This window comes from Dasypus novemcinctus, chromosome 11, assembly GCF_030445035.2.
Source record: "Dasypus novemcinctus isolate mDasNov1 chromosome 11, mDasNov1.1.hap2, whole genome shotgun sequence".
NCBI lineage: Eukaryota > Metazoa > Chordata > Mammalia > Cingulata > Dasypodidae > Dasypus > Dasypus novemcinctus.
In genome coordinates, this window is record NC_080683.1 from 88,115,436 (window position 1) to 88,136,193 (window position 20,758).

Here is a 20,758-nt window from a genome sequence, read left to right on the forward strand (position 1 = left end):
ACATACGGCTACAGGGACTGTAAATTCATATAGTGTTTCTGGAAGCTTAGCTTTCTATTAACCATTTGACTCAGCAATTTCAGTCCTAAGAATACATCTGAAGGAAATAGTCATGGATGTGTATAAAAATTTGGCTATAAGAATTTTTATCACAGTGTCATGTAAAATAGTGAAATATTAGAAACAACTGAAATGTCCAACAATAAGGGACTGGTCGAATTATGATATATCTTTACAATGAAATTCTTGGCAATCACTAAAACTTATGTTGTGGAAGATTATGAAATAACATGGAAAGATGATAATATTCATATGATAAAGTAAAAAAAGACACGGCAAAAAATAATATAATAAAAAGTCCTTTAGTATATACCAGCATTAGTCTAAGTCCTTTGCTTGTATTAACACTTTTAATTGTCACTAAAAGGACTATATCATTATTCTCATTTTATGGGTAAGGGAATTCAGACCCAGATTCGTTTAAAGTAATCTGCCCATGTCATGTAGCTAGTTAGTGGTGGAACCAGCATTCAATTGCTGTCATATCAAGGCCCCATTTTTTATTAAAAATGCCATCATAAATATTCATCTAGATAATGAATAGCTTAAAATGTTGCCATCAGTTACATCTTGTGATAGAACTATGGGTGATTTTTCTTTACTTTTTTTTTTCTTGTCTATATTTTTAAGATTTGCTGTAAAAAAGACATGCATTGCTCTTGTAATAAGAAAAATTAATCTCAGAAGGAAAAAATGAACATTTTTTTCATGTGCAGGCAGTAAGGTTTTAATATCATAAATTACAATATTAATGTCTGGTTTAATTTCTGCCAGAAAAAAAAAAGGATCCCGGTCATGATCATAATTCCAAAACCAAAGTAATCTTTTTGGTCAGGATCCCCTAACATCTCACTGATGTAGTTAATAACCTTGTACAGCCAGTCAATTCATTCAGTTATCTGGTATGGTTTTTGTAGTTTATCTTAGCTGTGTACCAGGAAAAGGCATAAAGGATAGACATTCTATGTGTGGGTTTCTTTCCTAGATTTCCTTATGTGACCATGTGGACGTTCAATTACTCATGCTTTCAAGGTTCTTCCAAGTCAAAATAGTTTCAGATGCCCTTTATATCATGGGACTACAGCGCCTCAATTGCCTGCGAGTGTAGGCCTCAGAGTAAATTCAAACATCTTTCTTCAGGAGTTTCAGCCCACCTCTATATGAAGATGGTGGTGGGAGCAGGGGGAGGAATATTATTACATGGCTTTGTTTATACTGTAGGTCAAATGCTATCTCTTCAAACATAGACCAACATCACCAAAGAGTCCATAATGCATGGGTTAGGCTGACTTGCAGGACGAATTTCCGTGTATGCCTCTGGGTGGTGAATGGCTTTGGATGCTAGAAACAGACCTAAGTGATTGTCCTGGCTCTGCCACTCAGTAGCTATGTGACCTTGGGCATGGTACTCAGCTTCTCTCAATCACACTTTCTCATTTATAAAATGGGTCTAAAAGGACTCACTTTAAAGGATTTGGGGGAGGACTAAATGAAGTAATGTAGACAACACCCTTAGCACAGGGCCAGGTAAGACCTCAAAATGTGTTAGGTAGGAGCTCAAAATATGTGTTTTTAAGTATTTTTAAAAAGCAGAATATTTCGTGATCTTGAAAAGACCATAGTGATTTTTGTGTATGTGTTATTCCTTACATTATAAACAAGAAAACTCAAGTCTTGAGATGCATTTTATTTTATTTTGTTTTATTAAGAAGGTCGTTTCTTTTTGCTTAAGGTCGTACTACTGCTTGGCTTTAGAGCTAAGACAATAATTCCCATAATAGTTAGGAATGTTTTCAGTAGCAAAAAACTGAAAACCTGATGAACAGTGGCTAAAACAAAGGGGAATTATTTTCTCACCTACCAGAAAGTCTGGAGATAGGCAGTCGCTGGCATTGGTTTGTCTGCTCAGCGGGATCCTCAAAGACCCAGATCTTTCTATCATTCCATGAGGAGGTTGCAATATAGCTGCCACTGCCCCAAACTTCACGTTATTCGAAGGCCAGAAATGGGGGATGGGGTAGTTACTCAAGTACAGCTAGGCAGAAAGAGACCTTCTCCTTACACTTTCTAGTTTTTATCAAGAGCAGAATCTCCACACAGACTTCTCCTTACATCTCATTAGCCAGAATGGATCATAGTCGTCTTTCCCCAAACCAGAGGCCAGCACTGTCTTCCCTGACATCAAAGCCTCTCTGCCCACTATCTGAACAAAATGGTCAGTCTGTTGAGTATGCTACTGTAGGCCCTGCCAGGTGCCCATCTCATGACTCCTGGGCCACAGCACCTTCCCTTGTCCCATAATGCATCTCTGCTCTGATGCCTGCCCCTCAGAGCACCTGCTCATGTTCTGCTGTCCTGCCTGTTCCGCACAGAATTCCTGAGAGGGAGCTTGCAGACAAGATTGCTGAGTCTTTATTCTAGACAAATTCATTCATCAATTAGTGTTTTAAAATACTGATATATCTTCTTTATTGCCCCCAGTGTTCCAAACACCAAAAAGGCCAGTAAACCCTGAATGCTTGATGAGTGTTTCTGGTTTGCAGCCATGCTATTAAAATTTCAATACAATCTGAAGTTTATCGAAACTTGTGGATGGTCACATACATCCATAAAATGAATCTACCTTTGCAACCTTTAAAGAAAAAGCCAATAAGTTCAGATTATATATTAAAAGAACTCATATGTTGCCAGAGCCCACACTGGAATAAAAAATATATATATACTTCTGAAGGCAGTCTATTTTTCTCAAGACATCTTTCGGCTGATTCTTCATATAGTTCCATTTCTAGTGCTTTCTTTGCTATGAATATACTCCTCATAAATTCATAATTCCAAGACAGGGAATAATTAGTGAGGACACAGCTGTGGTCTGGTTGGGCTATAGACTTCAGTATTCCCAGGAAAACATAGACAGAACTTAAAACATGCCAGGTGGTGCACCTATTGAAAACGGATGACGTAAAAAGTAAAAAGCCTTGCTTTGCTGAGGCTTTGGCTATCTGAAAGGCCTGGTGTCACATCATGTTTATCCAGCTAGCAGAACAGGGCTGCATCTCACTGCTCTTGTGAGGACCTTGTTAATAGGGAGCCATATGGGAATGGAACTATTAATTCTTTGGGGATTTCTCCTCTTCTTATCTTCTATCGTTCAGGGCCCAATATTTTAATTTATCTATCATCTTGGAGTTCTCCCTACATTTCTGGTAAATCTTTAAGACCCAGGATTCATCCAGGATTTATTCTTTTGAAATCTTTTAAGAGAATTTCCTCTCTGCTAACTCCATGATGTAAGTCCTCCCTCCCTTCCTTCCCCTTCCTTCCTTCCTTCCTTCCTTCCTTCCTTCCTTCCTTCCTTCCTTCCTTCCTTCCTTCCTTCCTTCCTTCCTTCCTTCCTTCCTTCCTTCCTTCCTTCCTTCCTTCCTTCCTTTTTTTCTCTCTCTCCCTCTTTCTCTCTCTTTCTTTCTTTGATTCTTCTCCCATAGCTATTTTCACTATGTCTTTCAAGTAGCACAGTGCAGTGAGGAGGAGAGGTAAACTGGCTGAGAATTTTAAAGATTGGAATATTGGGTCAATGCCAAAAAGTATGAGCCTGTGTTCCCCCTTTGCTGATCTAATTGCTCAGGACTGGTAAGGCAGAGGCAGAAAAAGATGTGAGGGTTATCTTCTGTCAACAGAAGCAAGCCAAAGCACGGGTCTGTACGTTTTAAGAGAATCATAGCAATTCAATATGAAGAAAGGGGGCTGTCTCAAATAGCTGCTCTGTGAATGTTGATATGTGCAGAAGCAGCAAAACTTCCAGAGGAATTTTAATAAGATTATTTATATTATTAACTGAAAAATCTGATTTTTTTTTTTTGGTCGTTTACCTTCTAGTTCTTGATGTTTTCTACCTCAGGTCTCTATTCTCATTTTCAGAAAAGAGCATTTGGCTATAGTTGGGTACTCATTAAAGCTAAGCAAGCAGCAGGATGCCTATCCCATTCAAGGAGAAAGGGACTCTGGCTGAGAGCAGGGCAAGGCTGCTCTAGAGAAGCTCGGGAGGGAATCAGAGGTGAACCTCAGCAGGAGCTTAACTTTTCAAAGCCGTCTCCTCTTTTGGAGGAGAAAGAGAAGGATCAGAAGGTTGACATTCTCTCACAATCCTTCTGAAACTTACTCAGGACTTTGTCACTACTGAACCAAGACTATGAAGTACAGCTGGTATGTCCGTTTTAGTCAATTTAACTGGAAAAGGAAAAATGGGTCTATACACTTGCAGATTGAGAAACCGAAGTCCAGGTCTACAGCAACATAGAGCCCAGGTGCTTATCACCACCCTCGTCTTCCTTTCAGGTTAATTATAATCATATTTTTGCTCCCACATGCCTAGGGAATTTCTGGCAGGGTGTACAATAACTACTCTTTTTTTTTATTGTAATTTTTAAAAAAATTCATATATGTTTGTTCAATATTATTATATATTTTTAAAATTTTATTTTATTTTTTAATGATCTTTTTTAAAGTTAATAGATCACACAAAATATTACATTAAAAAACATAAGAGGTTCCCATATACCCCACTTCCCACCCCCCACCCCAATCTTTTTTTTTTTGTATTTTTTTGAAGATACATAGATCACAAAAAATGTTACATTAAAAAAATATAACTCTTAATGGTTACCTCTGGGGAGTGGTCTTGGAGTAACCACATGCTAGAGAGACTTTGCCTTTTAAAACAAACAAAAAACAACCCTTCTGTTTTGTTGGAGCTTTTTATAAAGTCCAAATATTGGTTGGTTGGTTTTTCAAACTAGTAATTTAACTGTTAAGCTATTGAGTACATATTATATTTTAAATGAGCACGTTACTACTTAGCATAAAAATAAAAAGAGATTCAAGAGAAGAAGTAAAATTCCTTTTCCTAGAGTCCTCCCAACCCGAGACTGAACTGCCAGACCTCTCTATTCAGGTGGAAAGATGGACGATACAATGAAGGTCACTTCCAAGCAGGGATACATGAATTTTAATACAGTGCTGCAAATATGCAAACATGGATGCATTTTATTGGATTTCTTTTTCTTTTCCATGGTTCCCTCATTGCTTTTTCTAAAATCATAAACTTGGCCATTTTAAACATTTTGAAGGGTATAATTCAGTGGCATTAATTATACTTACAATGGTGTAAAAAAAATATCCTTTGCCAATACTTTTTTCCATCACCCCAAACAGAAACTCTGAACCCACTAAGTAATAATCACCATTCATTTGCTTTTCTGGTGTAGCCTTCCAGGAACCAGGAGGAGCTTCCTTCCTGTCTTGCTTTCCAGAATCCCATTGTTTCACTCACAGTTCCTGAGGCATGCCTCCCACAGGCTTGCATGCATGGCTTCAATGGGATTTCTTCTTTCTGTTTTAGTTTCTGCATGTAAATTGAAAACTAAAAAGCTCATGGGTTGGAATGAATGAAGGCTTGGAATAGATGCATCTATTTCTGTTTAGAGCCTTGAATACAAATCATGGTTTAGAGCTCAGGGGGAGAGAGAGCTAAAGAGAAAGACAGAGAATAGATGGAATTAATGGGCATAGTCTCATTTTACAATTAAAAAAGGAAATATTTAATGGATATTTCTCATAGTTAATGGAGCTACACCACAAGTCTTTTTTGCTTTCTACCACAGAAATTCCTTCTGAAAAGGAATGCAAATCTACTTCTTTTGCCAATCATATAATCATTTATAGGCCCATGAGGAACTTCCCCTTTTAACGAATTCTACTTAGGAATATTTTTATAAAACTAATTTCATTTGCTGTCTCCTCTCTTGGATATCCCTCCAGTCTTTTCTTTCTACTATTCCTTTCTCTCATCAAATGGACATATTTATGACATTTTCATCTAAAAGAAAGAAGGGAAACCTTCCCATGTCTCTTCTAGCTACTGCCCTGTTTCCTTCTCCCCTTTTCTTATAGCTAAGGTCCTTCAAGGGGAGACCAGCACAGTCTCTCAAGGTCACCAGTTATCTCCTGAATATGAAATCCAATACGTGTGTTTCAGGTTTCTTCTTACCTGACCTCCTCCTATCTGCTGGCCTTGCTGGAATGCGCTCTTCCTTGAAAGGTTCTCCTACTTGGGTTCCTACAACTTCACTGTCTCTCATGTTTCCTCTAAACTCCTCTATTATCCCTTCTCATCCTTCCTTATGTGCTCTTCTGCCATTGCTCAACTTCAAGTGTCAGCATTTCCCGAGGTTGGACTTCTGTCTTCTAACTCCCTGTGGGATCTCATCCATTTGTTCATGCAAATATTTCTTGAGTGCCTACTGTAGAGAAGGCCAAGTCCTGCTCACTGCACCTAGAGTTGAGTGGGAGTGACTTTCACTTATGTGCTAATGACCATTGTGACCAAAAGTCCAGCCAGAACTTATCTGAGCTCTTGGCTTATTAAACCAACACCTGCTGGATATTTCTCCTTGCACGTCTCATAGCCACTTTGGATTTAACATATTAAAACCAGAATTGTTCCTCTTTCCATCCCTACCCAAACACTCTCCTTTTGGAGGTTGGTGATTTCCATCTACTAAGTCACCCTTGTTAGCAATTTGGGAGACTTTCTTGACTCCTTTCTCTCCTTTAACCTGTGCATCTAATTTGTTCCCCAGGTTAGATGTATCTTTTTGAACATGGCTCAAATTTGTCCTCAGTACTCTCCATTCCTAATGTATCTACCTTAATTCAAGATCTTAACATTTTTTGCTTCCTAACTGTTCTTTCTGCCTCTATACTTGCCCCATTATTTCTTTTCCTTAGACTTTCCATATTTCTAAAATGCAAATATGATCATGTCACTTGCTCATTTAAAAACCTCTACTCTCTTGCATGCTGGACACCATCTGTAGCGGTTTGATATGGTTATGAACTCCAAAAATAGATATTGGATTATGTTTGTAATCTGGTCTATTACTGGGTGTGATTGAGTTATGATTAGGGCTTTGATTGGGTTACATCATAGGGCATTGAGTTCCCACCTCTTGGTGGAACTCACAGATAAAAGGCTTGACAAAGGACAGAGTTGGAGCTTTTGATGCAAGCGTTTTTGATATTGGAGTTTGATGTTAGATTTTGATGCTGAAGTCTTAAGCTGAAACCCGGGAAGTAAGCTCACAGAGGAAAGGGAAGCCAGCCCCAGGTAGAGAGGAACCCAGAGCCCAGGAAGAAGCAAGCCCTGGGAAGAAAGGAAACTTGAACCCAGAGAGAAGCAAGATCCTGGAAGGGAGGAACCCAGGAAGCCTGAACCCTTGCAGCCATCTGCAGCCATCTTGCTCCAACATGTGAAAATAGACTTTGGTGAGAGAAGTAACTTATGTTTTATGGCCTGGTATCTGTAAGCTCCTACCCCAATAAATACCCTTTACAAAGAACAACCGATTTCTGGTATTTTGCATCAGCACCCCTTTGGCTGACTAATACACTGTCCAAAAACCTCAGCATGACTTACTAAGCAACATGCTAAGCACATGTAGTAGATTGTGCTCTGCCCTTCATAAACTGCCATACAAGCCATACTGTACCACCTTCATTCCCTGGATGTCTTGGCTACTCTCAGGCCTTTGAGCCTTTGTACAAGTTCCTCCTTCTTCCTGGAATCAGCCATCAACTGTCTAATTTCCACTTTTTATTTAATACCTAGCTCAAGGATCATATTGACAGGAAGCCTTAGCTGAACCAGCAGTCTGGGTGAGATGCCAAATATTTTATGTTCTTGTGCTAGAGGCAGCACTTGATACATATTTATTGCATGCATGCATGAATGAATGAATATCCTAATTTATTTTTTTTTATTTTTTTATTTTTTTTAAAGATTTATTTATTTATTTAATTTCCCCCCCTCCCCTGGTTTTCTGTTCTTGGTGTCTATTTGCTGCATCTTGTTTCTTTGTCCGCTTCTGTTGTCGTCAGCGGCACGGGAAGTGTGGGCGGCGCCATTCCTGGGCAGGCTGCTCTTTCTTTACACGCTGGGCGGCTTTCCTCACGGGCGCACTCCTTGCGCGTGGGGCTCCCCCGCGTGGGACACCCTTGCGTGGCACGGCACTCCTTGCGCGCATCAGCACTGCGCATGGTCAGCTCCACACGGGTCAAGGAGGCCCGGGGTTTGAACCGCGGACCTCCCATATGGTAGACAGGCGCCCTAACCACTGGGCCAAAGTCCGTTTCCCCTAATTTATTTTAAAGTCATAGATTGGTAAAGCTAAAATGAACCTTATCAAATATCTAGTTGACTGAGGAAGAAACTGATACTAGTAAGTCAGCCTTGTGAATCTTACTCATTTTCTCCCCTTCATACTTTCTGAAATTGGTATTTTCTTACATCTAACTTGACTAAAGTGAAGTGCCTCTGTTTGGAAGTTTTAACTAGAAAGTGACCCAAGATATCCAAAGGCATTAAAATGCTGACTGTCAGAGGAGATGGATAGCATACTTACTTTTCTAAGCTCAAGTCATTAGTACTTAGTTATAAATGCGTAGCCTCAATATATCCTGCTGGTATTTGGCATATCCCTTTTCTTTGATGGCATTCTTATTTTAAATCTACTCTCCCTTAAAAGGGATCAGGTAGTAAATATTTCCCAGCCAGAAATTTTGGTTTTCCTCTCCTTGTTCTTTTGTAGTCTTTTACTTCTAATCATCATCATCATCATCAATATCACCATCACCGTCATCATCGTCTGAACCGAATCGTGGGCAGAGTGGTGGATGATTCATTGGAGAGTAGCCAAAGAACTACAATATGGGTTAGAGGGCATACATTTAAGAAGAAACAAAAATAATTTGGCACGTACAGCCTAGAAGAATGGCAGGAAAACAAGGATATGGTGATTTATAAATAACTAAGAGCTACTAAAAAAGGAAGGGAGGGATTTATATTAGATATAGTCAAAGAGATAAAGATAAGAGAAGAATAAAATAAAAAATAGTGTGTAAAACTATGTTGGTAAGTAAGCTCAGCAAGAAAAATAAGAAACTAAGCTACAAATATTGAGTGTTTACTAAGCGTCAAGCACTATTTTAAGAGCTTTACATGTATTAAGTCATTTAGTCCTACTAACAACTTAGAGAGGAAGGTATTTTATTACCTTGGAGGAGAAAGCTGAGCCCAGGAGAAGTTAAGATCTTGCCAAAGCTCTCACAAGCTTTGTACCCAAGCAGTCCATTTACTATGTACAGTGAAATTGTAATTAGCATTTATAAAATGTTTATGCTTTTCAAAAGAACTTCCATATATGATTTTCTTAATCCTCACAACAGCCCTGTTATTATTCCTATTTTTAGTTATGGAAATGACCCAGAGAGGTTAAGACTTGCAGGGTCACTTAATCAGTAGGTGGTGCAACTAAGTTTTTTTTTTTAAGTACTGGGGGCCACTCATATGTGGAAAGCTGGCATTCAACCATTGAGCCATACCAGCTCCCCTGAGTTGTTTTTTTTCGTTTGTTTTGCTTGTTGTTTGTTTTTGTTTTTGTTTTTAGGAGAAGCCTGGAACTGAACCTGGGACCTCCCATGTGGGAAGCAGGTGCTCAACTGCTTGAGTCACAATTACTTTCCAAGGTTTTAAATCAGATGGGCTGGCCCTGAATCCTATACTCCTTCCACTATACCATGCAAACCTCAAGAAAAGAAATCATAACTATAAATGGATAGCATTAAAATGACACAAGCCTGAGCTCCTTTCTGTTAAGCCCTTTTTTTTTTTACATGAAGATGTGCATTTTTTATCAGTTTTATTGAGATATAGTTCACAAACAATACATTTCCCCCATTAAAAGTATACCCTTCAAGAGTCCTATAGCTATCATCTCAATCTAAATGTGGAACATTCTCATTACCCTCCAAAGAAATCCAGTTCCCATTATCTTTCATTCTTTACAATCCTTCCCCTGCCCCCTCTTAGTCCCTCTTAGCCCTAATCTACTTCTTGTCTCTATAGATATGCCTATTCTGGATATCTTGGATAAAGAGAATAATATAATATGTGGCCTTTTGTGGCTGACTTCATTTGCTTAGCATAATGTTTTCGAGGTTCATTCATGCTGTAGCATCTATCAGTACTTCATTCCTTTTTATGACAGAATATTCTATTGTACAGCTATACAAAACTTTTAAAAATCCATTCATTTAACTTAATCCATTCATTTAATCCAACATTTAGGTTGGCTACTTTTGGGCTGTTATGAATAATGCTACTATGAACATTCATGTGTAAGTTTTTGTGTGAAAGGTATGCATTTTAAAATAAATAATCATTTCCAAAAGTGTGTGCCGATGGCTAGTCCCATGGAAGACTGGGCCCATGAAATACTCGCCAGAGCAAACAGACAAGCAGGTTCTATGGTCATGAAGTTTGACTAGTGCTTCATAATATGCCTCCCTGCCCATTTAGAGTCTTATCACACAATTAACACAATAAAAGCACTGATAAAACCTGCTTTAGAGAAATCCGTTTAACTTTCTCACCCAGTATTTCCCCACCTTCTATAATGCTGAAACCTTCTTTCACAGAACTGTCCCAATTGCTGTCCCAATGTTTGTCAGAGAGAGCTTTTCTGGGAATGAAGTGAGCTGCATGGAATTCATTCTGAGCTGCTCACTTCCCTTAATTGGATCCAACATCTTTGTATCTGACAAGCACATCATAATAACACACCTACCATTATGGTCCCATTTCTATTTTTAGGTTGGGGAAAATAGGTTAAAAATTTCTCTTAAAATATGGTCTTTTAAAATGAAAATAGTCACTGGGTTGCTCTGGCGGCCTTGTCAGCTGTCTCAGCAGAGTTCAAGGTCAGTCAGTGGCCTGCAAAACCAAGAATAAAGATTCCCTGACCATGTGGGTCAGGTGCTTATCATCTTGGTGATTTCCCTAACACCCAGCAGATGGTTTGGCATATGGTAGGCATTTAAACTGTCGATGCATGAATGGGTGTCGAGCATAGAATGCTTTAGGAAGACTATACTTTCAGGGATCATTTCTATAGTTGTTGACTAGAATGCCTTAGGAACTGCCATTTTGCAGATGAAAAACATGAGCCCTAGAAGGTCTAAGTGACATGCCTAAGCTAACTAACTAACTAACTAGCTAGCTAACTAACTAACTGACTAACTAACTAACACAGCTAGTAGCTGCAGCACCAAGATAGGGCATAGATCTTCTGGCTTATAATTCTATATTCTTTCTGATAAGTATAATTTAGGGTTAGATTCATAATTTAATCTAAATTTTAAATGAAACAAAGAGTTGGTTTAACTTTTTTTTTCTGTAAATGAACTCAACTTGAGCTAGGCTCAAGGAAATTGTGTCAAGAAATCAAGGTCTGAAGTTTTCCTTCCTTGGAATGGCAGAATCTGGGAAAGTAAGTAAGCACTGGGGAAGTGGATGTGACTCAAGCAATTGGGCTACTGCCTACTACATGGGAGGTCCCAGGTTAGGTTCCTGGTGCCTCCTGGAGAAGGTGAGCTGGTGTGGCAGGTAGACGCAGCAAGATGATGCAATAGATGATGCAAAAAAAGAGACACAGAGGAAAGACAACAAGAGACACAACAAACCAGGGATCTGAGGTGGCTTAGGTGATTAAGTGCCTCTCTTCCACATGGGAGGTCCTGGGTTCGGTTCCTGGTGTCTCCTAAAGAGAAGACGAGCAGACACAGAGCGCACACAGCAAATGGACACAGAGATCAGACAACGAGCACAAAGAACACGGGGGTGATAGGAATAAAAAAAAAAGACGAAAAGTAAGCACTGAACCCAGTGGAAGGCAAAACTGCTAGAGTCTTGGCCTCAGTGAGAACGGGTAAGAGAAATACTAAGACCAAGACACGAGATTGAAACTGAGACTGTCACATGGAGTTTTGTTGTACTGCTGGGCAATTTCAACACTACGTACTTATTTATACATCCAATTTTTGGAGTGCAAAACTGTCATTTAAAAAAATTTATTTAAATGCAGCCCTGTGCTAAACAAACCTTGAAAGGATGAACAGCTTACCATTCCCTTGTGTTTTGCTGGGTAACTCAACCTTTGTTGTATTGCATGAATTTCATGGGCAGCAGTGGGGAAAAATATCATTTATGTTTTGTAGGAGGAACCTACATCCAAAACAAATCAGACACTACCAAAGAGTGAAAAGTCTCCTTAAATGGTTTAATGATATTTATAAGACTATAAAAATTACTAAATTTTTTAGGAAGATGCTATCACTTTGGAAACTAAGTGTAGACTCTGGAATTCCTTTTGTCTCTCAGGAAGAATTATCTTAAGCCCTTTTGCTTGAACAAAGAGGTCAACTCAGATCGGCAGAATAGATATATATATATATTTTTAAAAGATTTATTTATTTATTTAATTTCCCCCCCTCCCCTGGTTGTCTGTTCTTGGTGTCTATTTGCTGCGTCTTGTTTCTTTGTCCGCTTCTGTTGTCGTCAGCGGCAACGGAAGTGTGGGCGGCGCCATTCCTGGGCAGGCTGCTCTTTCTTTTCACGCTGGGCGGCTTTCCTCACGGGCGCACTCCTTGCGCATGGGGCTCCCCTACGCGGGGGACACCCTTGCGTGGCACGGCACTCCTTGCGCGCATCAGCACTGCGCATGGCCAGCTCCACACGGGTCAAGGAGGCCCGATATTCCTAGATATAGAGAATTTCAAGTCAGTTGATTTTATAAAACTTTTTTTCAATCATTGTTCTTTTTCACTAGAAATTCTGAAGGTGCCAAATGGTTTATCTGGGTCATTTTCTGGGTTCCTAATTTTGCCCTCTTGACCATTTTCTTGACTGTAATCCGTAGTGTTTTTTCCGTTCACTTCTCCTAATACAGTGTACATCCCTACTATTTAATTTGGTTGATGATGATGACGATGAAAATAAAATAATAGTAATTGCAACTCTCCCTCACATTAGCACAGAGTTGCCCACAGTGTTCAATGTAAGTACTTGTTGGATATAACTGAATACCTAAAGCACAAGTTCCCTTTCACCATTTGTATTGAAGAAAACTGACAGTATAGAGGTGGTGTTGATTTTGAACCAGAGGTCAATGCCTTTCCTGGTGTAGAGAACCATAACTCCTCCCCACCCCACACCTCAGCCCACTGGCCTTAGGAAAGGGATTTGGTCCTCATCAGGAGAATTAGCTGGACCTGGACCCCTCTGGCTCAGGATGCTGGCTCCCTTACATTCCTGTATCACTGCCTCCCATACAGTTTGCCCTGCAATTCTTCAGGGTGCATTTTCTCAGCAGTGCAGGACCAAGTCCCATCCCTTTTTGCTTCCCATTGCTAGATAACCCTCTTTATTATCCTCATATCTGATAGAATCTGTCTGGGGAAAACTATACCTGACACACGATACCACCCTTCACTAGGGCCAGCAGCATCTTAAGGTGAAAAGGAGGCTAAGGAAATGTGAGGAGGTGGAGGGCTGCGGGATCTGAGTGGGGCTGCTTTGCTTTTGGCCTGTTCTTCCTCTGATTTCCAGGATCCTTAACTTCTGGGAGCCTCATAAGGTCAAGTGGAGTTAACATCACCAGTCCCAAACCAACTCAGAACTGCTAGGAGAATAATAGTTAAAACGAAACTAAATAAAACACTAATAAAACTTGAACTTGAAGAACTTAAAAAACACCGAAAAGCATCCCACAAACATAGATTTCATCGGTTGCCATGTCCAACTATTTCAACCACTCTCTCACAGTTTGAACAAAGAGTTCTGCCATAACTAACAGTTTCCCTATTGAATGAAACAGATGTTAGAGATTCAACCAGATGCGCTGAAAAGTGGGAGGGTAAGGGAAAGGTTACGGACTTTGGAAAAATACAGACCTGGGTTTGAATGTCATCTGTGCAACATGGGCAGATTATTTAGCCTCAATTTCCTCACTTAAAAAACGGGGAAATTTTTGCCAGCTTCACAGCACTCTTGTGAAGATTAAGTAAAATAAGGTATACTTCATGCTAGCTGAGTTATCAGAATTATCTGGAGTTATCCATGCTAGTGGTGATATATGCATCTCACCATGCAGAGGAGGACTTGGAACCTAGCAAATGTTAATTCCTTTGACATTTTACAAATTCTTACAAAGAATCAAAGCTCCCTTTTAAGTAAGCTGCTGGCTCTGCCTGCAGGAGTCCTTATGCCTACTATCAAATCTAGGGGAGCTGGCTTTGGGTCTAGCTGAGAACATAAGACACTGTTTGTCGTTCCCATATCTGCCATCTAAATTATATTTGGTTCTCACTTTACCAAGAAGATAAATTTTGCACTATAGATTCTCATTTGAGTGTCAACCTCTTCCAGCATATGCTAAGGACTCAATTATTAGTATTTGAAAGAGAAAACTTTTAAGAATGTAGTCACTGTAAATTCTAGTGAAGTTAAGTTCGATCCATCCTTCCCAGTTTAATCAGAGATAAATTAATCCAAGAGCCATAGATGGAAATGTCAGAGAAAATTGATCTGTTCAGTCCTCTCTTTTTAGGGAGGAAGAAGCTTAAGTGGCTCGCTGGTACAGAGCCCGGGCCTCTCACTCCCAGTCACATGAGGTGAGTTTAGACCTACTGAGTCTCTAAGTTCCTGGGCCAGTTACTTAACTCCCTCTTTCCTTCCTTCCTTCCAGAAACTTGTTATACAAGGAAGAAGACGTGCAGTGAAACTCTTTCAAATTTTGTTTCATGAAAAATGTTGGTCCCTCCTGGAAACAGGTGTGCATTTTGGAGTGTAAACCTGAAAACCAAACAACCCATGGTGTCCCCTGGAGAACTCAGAGCCAACATCAAGGCCCAGTAATGAGACCCACTCATCTCAGGTGTCCAGAGACATCTATTTCTTCCAGGCACTTTGGGGGTCTGTTTTGATTTCTGAATCATGTGCTTTGACTTAATCTGATAAGCCACCTCAAATCCTTTTGAAAGTAAGCAGCCTGTAAATCCTAAATAAAGAAAACTACTGCAGCTACTGAAAGCCTGGCTTTAGGTCTCTTGTCAAGGACAGTCATCCCCACAATTGACAGCCCCCAGTGTTCCTACCAAGACTACCTCGCTGGGGCCCAAGGGATGCTCTGGATGCATCCCCTTGACAGCTATGAGTGCCCTGGGGAGAAAAAAAGTGTTCCAATGGGGGAACAGGTGGGGATGGGCAGTGAGATAATTAGAAATACATTTTATCACCAATTTAACCTGATATCCCAACCTCTGTCCCCTTCTGCAGAGAAGGTTGGGTGAAAAATTAGTTGCAGTAGTATGTATGATTTATCCTCTAAATGTATTCATGAGACAGAAGCTCCATTCAATGAACCACCCAAACCAGAAACCTGGCGATAGTCCTGAACTTTCCCCTCTCTTTTGTGCTCCCCAGATAATCACTTGAGCAATTCATCTGGGAAGCTTTCAGAAATACTGATGCCTAGGGCCTATCTTGAGAGATTCTGATTCAATGGTCTCTGCATAGGACCTGAGCATCAGTATTTTTAAAATACTTCTAAAGGGATTCTTTTTTTTCCCAAAGATTTATTATTTTTAAAATTTTTCTCTCCTTCCGTGTCCCCCCGCCCCATTGTCTGCTCTCTGTGTCCATTCGCTGTGTGTTCTTCTGTGTCCGCTTATATTCTTATCAGTGGCAACAGGAATCTGTGTCTCTTTTTGTTGCGTCATCTTGCTGCGTCAGCGCTCTGTGTGTGTGGAGCCACTCCTGGGCAGGCTCCACTTTTTTCACACTGGGCGGCTCTCCCTATGGGGCGCGCTTATTGCGCATGGGGCTCCCCTATGCAGCGGACACCCCTGCGTGGTGTGGTACTCCTTGAGCACATCAGCACTGCACTGGGCCAACTCATCACATGGGTCAGAGGCCCGGGGTTTGAACCCTGGACCTCCCATGTGGTAGGCGGACACCCTATCCATTGAGCCAAATCCGCTTCCCTCTAAAGGGATTCTAATGTGCAGCCAGGCTGAGGATTGTTTATCTAGATAAACTAGCTTTAATCATTCCTATCCTGTCTACAAATTCTGCCATGGGTTTTTGGTTTGTAGTTTCATTGTGTCACTCTTGGACTACTGCATTAGCCCCATAACTGACTTCCCTGCCTCTGCTCTTCTTGGAGATCTATTGCTGCTGCCATTTATGTCTCTATTACATGAATTTGACTTTTTTTTGGCTTCATGGCCTAAACTTTCCTTTTCCATCATATGAAAATCCGTTCTTACCTGCTTAATGACAAACACTAACATTTGTTAACAGCGCACTGAATGCCAAGCTGTGGCAATCATAAATATTTCGAGCCTCACAACAACCCATTGAGATAGATGGTAGCATTATCTCTATTTAACAGAGGAATTCGAGACTTTGAGAGGTGAAGTAAATTGTCCAGTCTTAGAGACTGCATGTGATGGAGGCAGAATTTCAATACAAATCTATCTGTGCTCTTAAACATTAAACTGTTTTACATCTTGTTCAGGTTAAAGGTAGCAGAATGAACACACGTTTATATCCTTATCTTCCGGAGACCTTACTGAAATATTCAAAAGGATAAAAGAGGCTTACACTTGCAAGTTCAAAGAGAGTAGAAGAGAAGACATGAGTGGGTGAAATCTTTCAATCATAGTTTGAAAGGCAGCAAAAGGATGGAGGAGAGATGTCTGAGAGAGCTGGACTGAGGGTTCCATCTCCTAAGGACTAGCAGGCAGGAACTGACAAGGAGAGATAAGGTTAGCCTCCTAGAATCCTGAAGAAGCTCAGGTTTTAAGGAACCTGCTAGAGCAGAGTATGGGGGAAGAAGCTGAAGATTAGATAAGGAATAATTGACACACCCCTCAAAACTTAGGCAAAGAACCCTAGCAGCTGCGTAAACACCGCTGGACTGGAGGCAGATTTATTTTTTGGAGAAGCAGAGGATGTAAGAGGCTGAGGATTGGTGGACAACATGCACAGACAAGGCACGTCTTAGGCATAGGGCTGACAATGGAGAGATCAATTGAAAATCTGCATATGGAATAGTCAGAATCCTCTATGTCTCCCCTTCCACAGCTGTTCAGTTTCTGACCCCAATTGTGAACACAACATAGCAATTTTACAAGAAGCACCGCCTGCTCTCTCTACTTCTGGAATTCTTGTTCCTAACGACAAAGTGTCTATGTGCAATGGATACAAATGTACTGTGAGTTTCTTGGTTTAAGTATTGGTTTCACTTTAGTTTATTTATGCTGTAAATTATTTTGTTTCCCCTACCAGACCTATTTCCAGCCCCATTTTGCCTCCCGCTTTGGGGTTTGCTTTTTCTATTTTTTTTTTTTGTGGTAACTTCTTGATATAACAGCAGTTTAAAAGTATGACAACCAACACATGAGATAGTGACCATCTTGAGCCTGTTTTGTTTTGTTTTTTCCAGACTCAACCTGGGCTTTATTGAAATGTCGGGGGAAGGCACTTGACAAAGGAGCCAAGGAAGAGAGAACGTGGTGCTCCAGGTCCATAGTCCTGATCTTCCCATTCTCTGCCAGGCGCTGAGGTGGTACCACTAATCCACCCCCCACACCCACACACAATGATGTGCTCAGGCCTGCAGGACCCCTGTCCTCTGGACAATGAAAGCTCCAAGGTGAGGTACTGGAAGCTCTAAGAGGCGAATGCAGGGGTGGAGGAGGTGCAGCCAGTGATGGGGGTGGCCAAGGAAGGCTCTTCCTCTGGGTGCCTGGACTGCCTGTGGTTCTGGGAGGTGGTGGGGAGCTGTAGTGAAGAGTGGCTGAGGACCTGGTCCTCAGGAAACCAGAGCTCCCAGCCTGTGGGGGTTTGAGGTAGCCCTGAGCAGAAGACAGAGTTTCAAGTGTTTTAAAGATGCAGGCAGTTCCCGAGTGAGCCAGTCCAGCCTCAGGGCTGGGGGTCTTGGCCTCCTTGGAAGAGGAGGAGGACAATGGGAGGAGCCATTCCCAGTAGGGAGGTGGGAGGGTGGCCTTCTGTCACTGGACCCCACTAGCTCAGTTCCATAATGTTGGTGCAGTCTGGCACCCTGGAGCTGTGAGCATTGTCCCCCAACTGGAAATAGCTCTTATAGAGAGTGAGCTAGAGGTGCCAGCATTTGGTCCACTGTCTATGCCCAGGTAAGTGTAAACATCAGGCACATAGATGGCTGTGGGCAGTCTATGAAGTCATCTGTGTACACACAGATGACCTGGGGCCCATTCTCCTTGGCCTGTGGGTTCATCTTGACCCCCTGAAGTCAGTTTTCAACCACAGCATGGGTAATGCCAGCCCAGATGTGGTCCAGCATGAAGTTGGGGGCCAGGTGCATCAGCCACTTGCCTGAGAGGACATGGTGGGTGATAGTCAACTGGCGCAGGGTGTCCAGTGTGATGGCCTATGTACTAATCTGCAGAGCCTCCCAGGTCACCTCCAGGCCCTGCACATCACCTGAGTTGGGGGTATAGCTCCAGCCTTACACTACAATCCAGTTTACAGGCTCAGAATGAGGGATCCAAGGTCCCCATAGTCACTAACTTGGGATGGTGGGTACTTGGCTAATCAAGCATCCAGGTCAATGGTGGGCATGGTGCAGGCATCAAACACCAGTCAGAGTTCATGTCAGCTGCCATGGTGTCAGCAGCCAGGTACTCAGTGGTGAAGCCATGCTCACAGCTACCTGGAAAGCCCTCCTTGGGCTTCTCACTGGGCTCCATCCTTCAGCCTTTGCCCTGCCCAAATGCACATGAAGAAGCTCAAACTGGCAGAAGCTGCTTTCCAACATGGCCAAAGAAACCACTCCATATAGGTCTCTCTGAGTACGCTGGGCTTTAAGGGTGTGGAACCTAACTTCTCCAGAATTGAGCAGCTCTTGTTCTTCTCCACAGCCAAGCCCAAGGGGCTATAGCTGCCTTAGCCAGCTGGGAAAGAATCCAGGTACATCACTTTTCTTGATTCCAGAAGAGCTTGAGCATGAACATCTTCCTGAAGCAGTTTAAAATGCTTCACTGAGGGCAAGTGGACTTGGCCCAGTGGTTAGGGCATCCATCTACTGCAGTTCAAACCCTGGGCCTCCTTGACCCATGTGGAGCTGGCCCACGTGCAATGCTGATGCGCACAAGGAGTGCCATGACATGCAGGGGAGTCCCCGTATAGGGGAGCCCCATGCGCAAGGAATGCACTCTGTAAGGAGAGCCGCCCAGTGCAAAAGAAAGTTCCGCCTGCCCAGGAATGGCACCGCACACATGGAGAGCTGACACAACAAGATGACGCAACATAAAGAAACACAGATTGCTGTGCCACTGACAACCACATAAGCGGACAAAGAAGAACACGCAGCAAATAGACACAGAGAACAGAAAACTGAGGGAGGGGGGTAAGGGGAGAGAAAAAAAATGCTTCAGTGAGGAGGTCACCATGGATGATCCAGCCTGGGACACCACCAAGTTTGATATGGAGGTGCTCAAACAGCTCCTGAAACTCCCTTTCTGAGAAGCACAAGATTGAAACCCTGAGGTCAGTCATGGAGGAGTGGTCAAAGCTGGTCAATGCTAACCAATTCTACCTCCTTCTGCTGGACATTCCTAATATCAGCTGCAAATTGAGTGCATGCTGCTGTGTGAGGGCATGGTCATCATGTTGGACATGGTGTGGCCCAAGGCCCAACTGGTACTCACTGCATGTGAGTATCACTGCTTACCAGCCACCAGCTGTCCATCTTCTTCAGTTGATCCTAAAAATTGGAAACTTCCACAATTATAGTAGCCACACTGGGGATATGGACAACTTCAAGATCAGCATGCTGCTGAAGCTGATGGAGATCAAGTCTCAGCAGGGCCATGTCACGCTGCTATACCACATGCTTGGAGAAGTGAAGAAGAGCCATCTGGACCTCCTGCAGCTGCCCTGGGATCTGGAGCTGGCTTCCCAGGTTCCAGGGATCAACCTTGAGATTATTCATTTGGAGGTCAGCACCTACCTGAAGAAGCTCCACAAGACAGAGAAGAAGGTGTCCTTGACATGCAGGAGCAATATGCTGGGCACTGCCAGGTTAGACTCCCAGCCTTCTAGGAGCTGGAGGAGGTATTGAAAGCCATTGGAAAGAAGAACCTGGAGCTTGCTGACTACCTCTGTGAGACCCCCACAAGCTGTCCCTGGAGAACATGTTCAGCACCATGAAGACCTTCTAGGAGCTCTTCATCCACTCCCTGAAGGAGAACAAGGACTGGAGAGAGCTGGCAGTGAAGGCAGAGATGAGGAATAAGCAACAGTTGGTGGAGGAAGCTTGGGGCCATGCTGTGAGAATGGGAAGCCTATTAGGAAGGGTGCTGGGAAGCAGAAGGAGGCATGTGTCATTGATGCCCTGCTGGCTGACGTCAGGAAAAACTTCCAGTTGTGGAAGATGGCCCACAGCCAAGGGGACATGGCATAGGGCAACAAGGTAGTTGCAGTAAACCATCTGAAGGACAAGGAGCCTGTGGCTACCAGTGACACTATGGAAGGTCCCATAGGAAGCCCCATGGGATACCCTGGCTGTCCTGCCTCAGAGTCCATCCTTGACGCTATTTTGATGTATAAGCCCCAGGTCTGGGACATCACAGACCCTATCCTATCCAGCCCATTGGTCCTACCTAGCCCAGGCACAGCTGGTGCATGGATGCCAGCAACCACCTTAGGAGGAGACCACCTTGAATCTGTGAATGCAGGTTGACTTCCAGATAAGAGATCAGA

The 20,758-nt window shown here is 42.2% G+C and overlaps 2 pseudogenes; one reads left to right on the forward strand and one right to left on the reverse strand.

Moving 5' to 3' along the window:
* Positions 1-18,040: 18,040 nt before the first annotated feature.
* LOC101419496 (UPF0696 protein C11orf68-like) lies at positions 18,041-18,750 on the reverse strand (annotated as a pseudogene).
* Positions 18,751-18,767: 17 nt separating this feature from the next.
* Positions 18,768-20,459, forward strand: LOC101419938 (inverted formin-2 pseudogene; annotated as a pseudogene).
* The last annotated feature ends 299 nt before the right edge of the window (positions 20,460-20,758 follow it).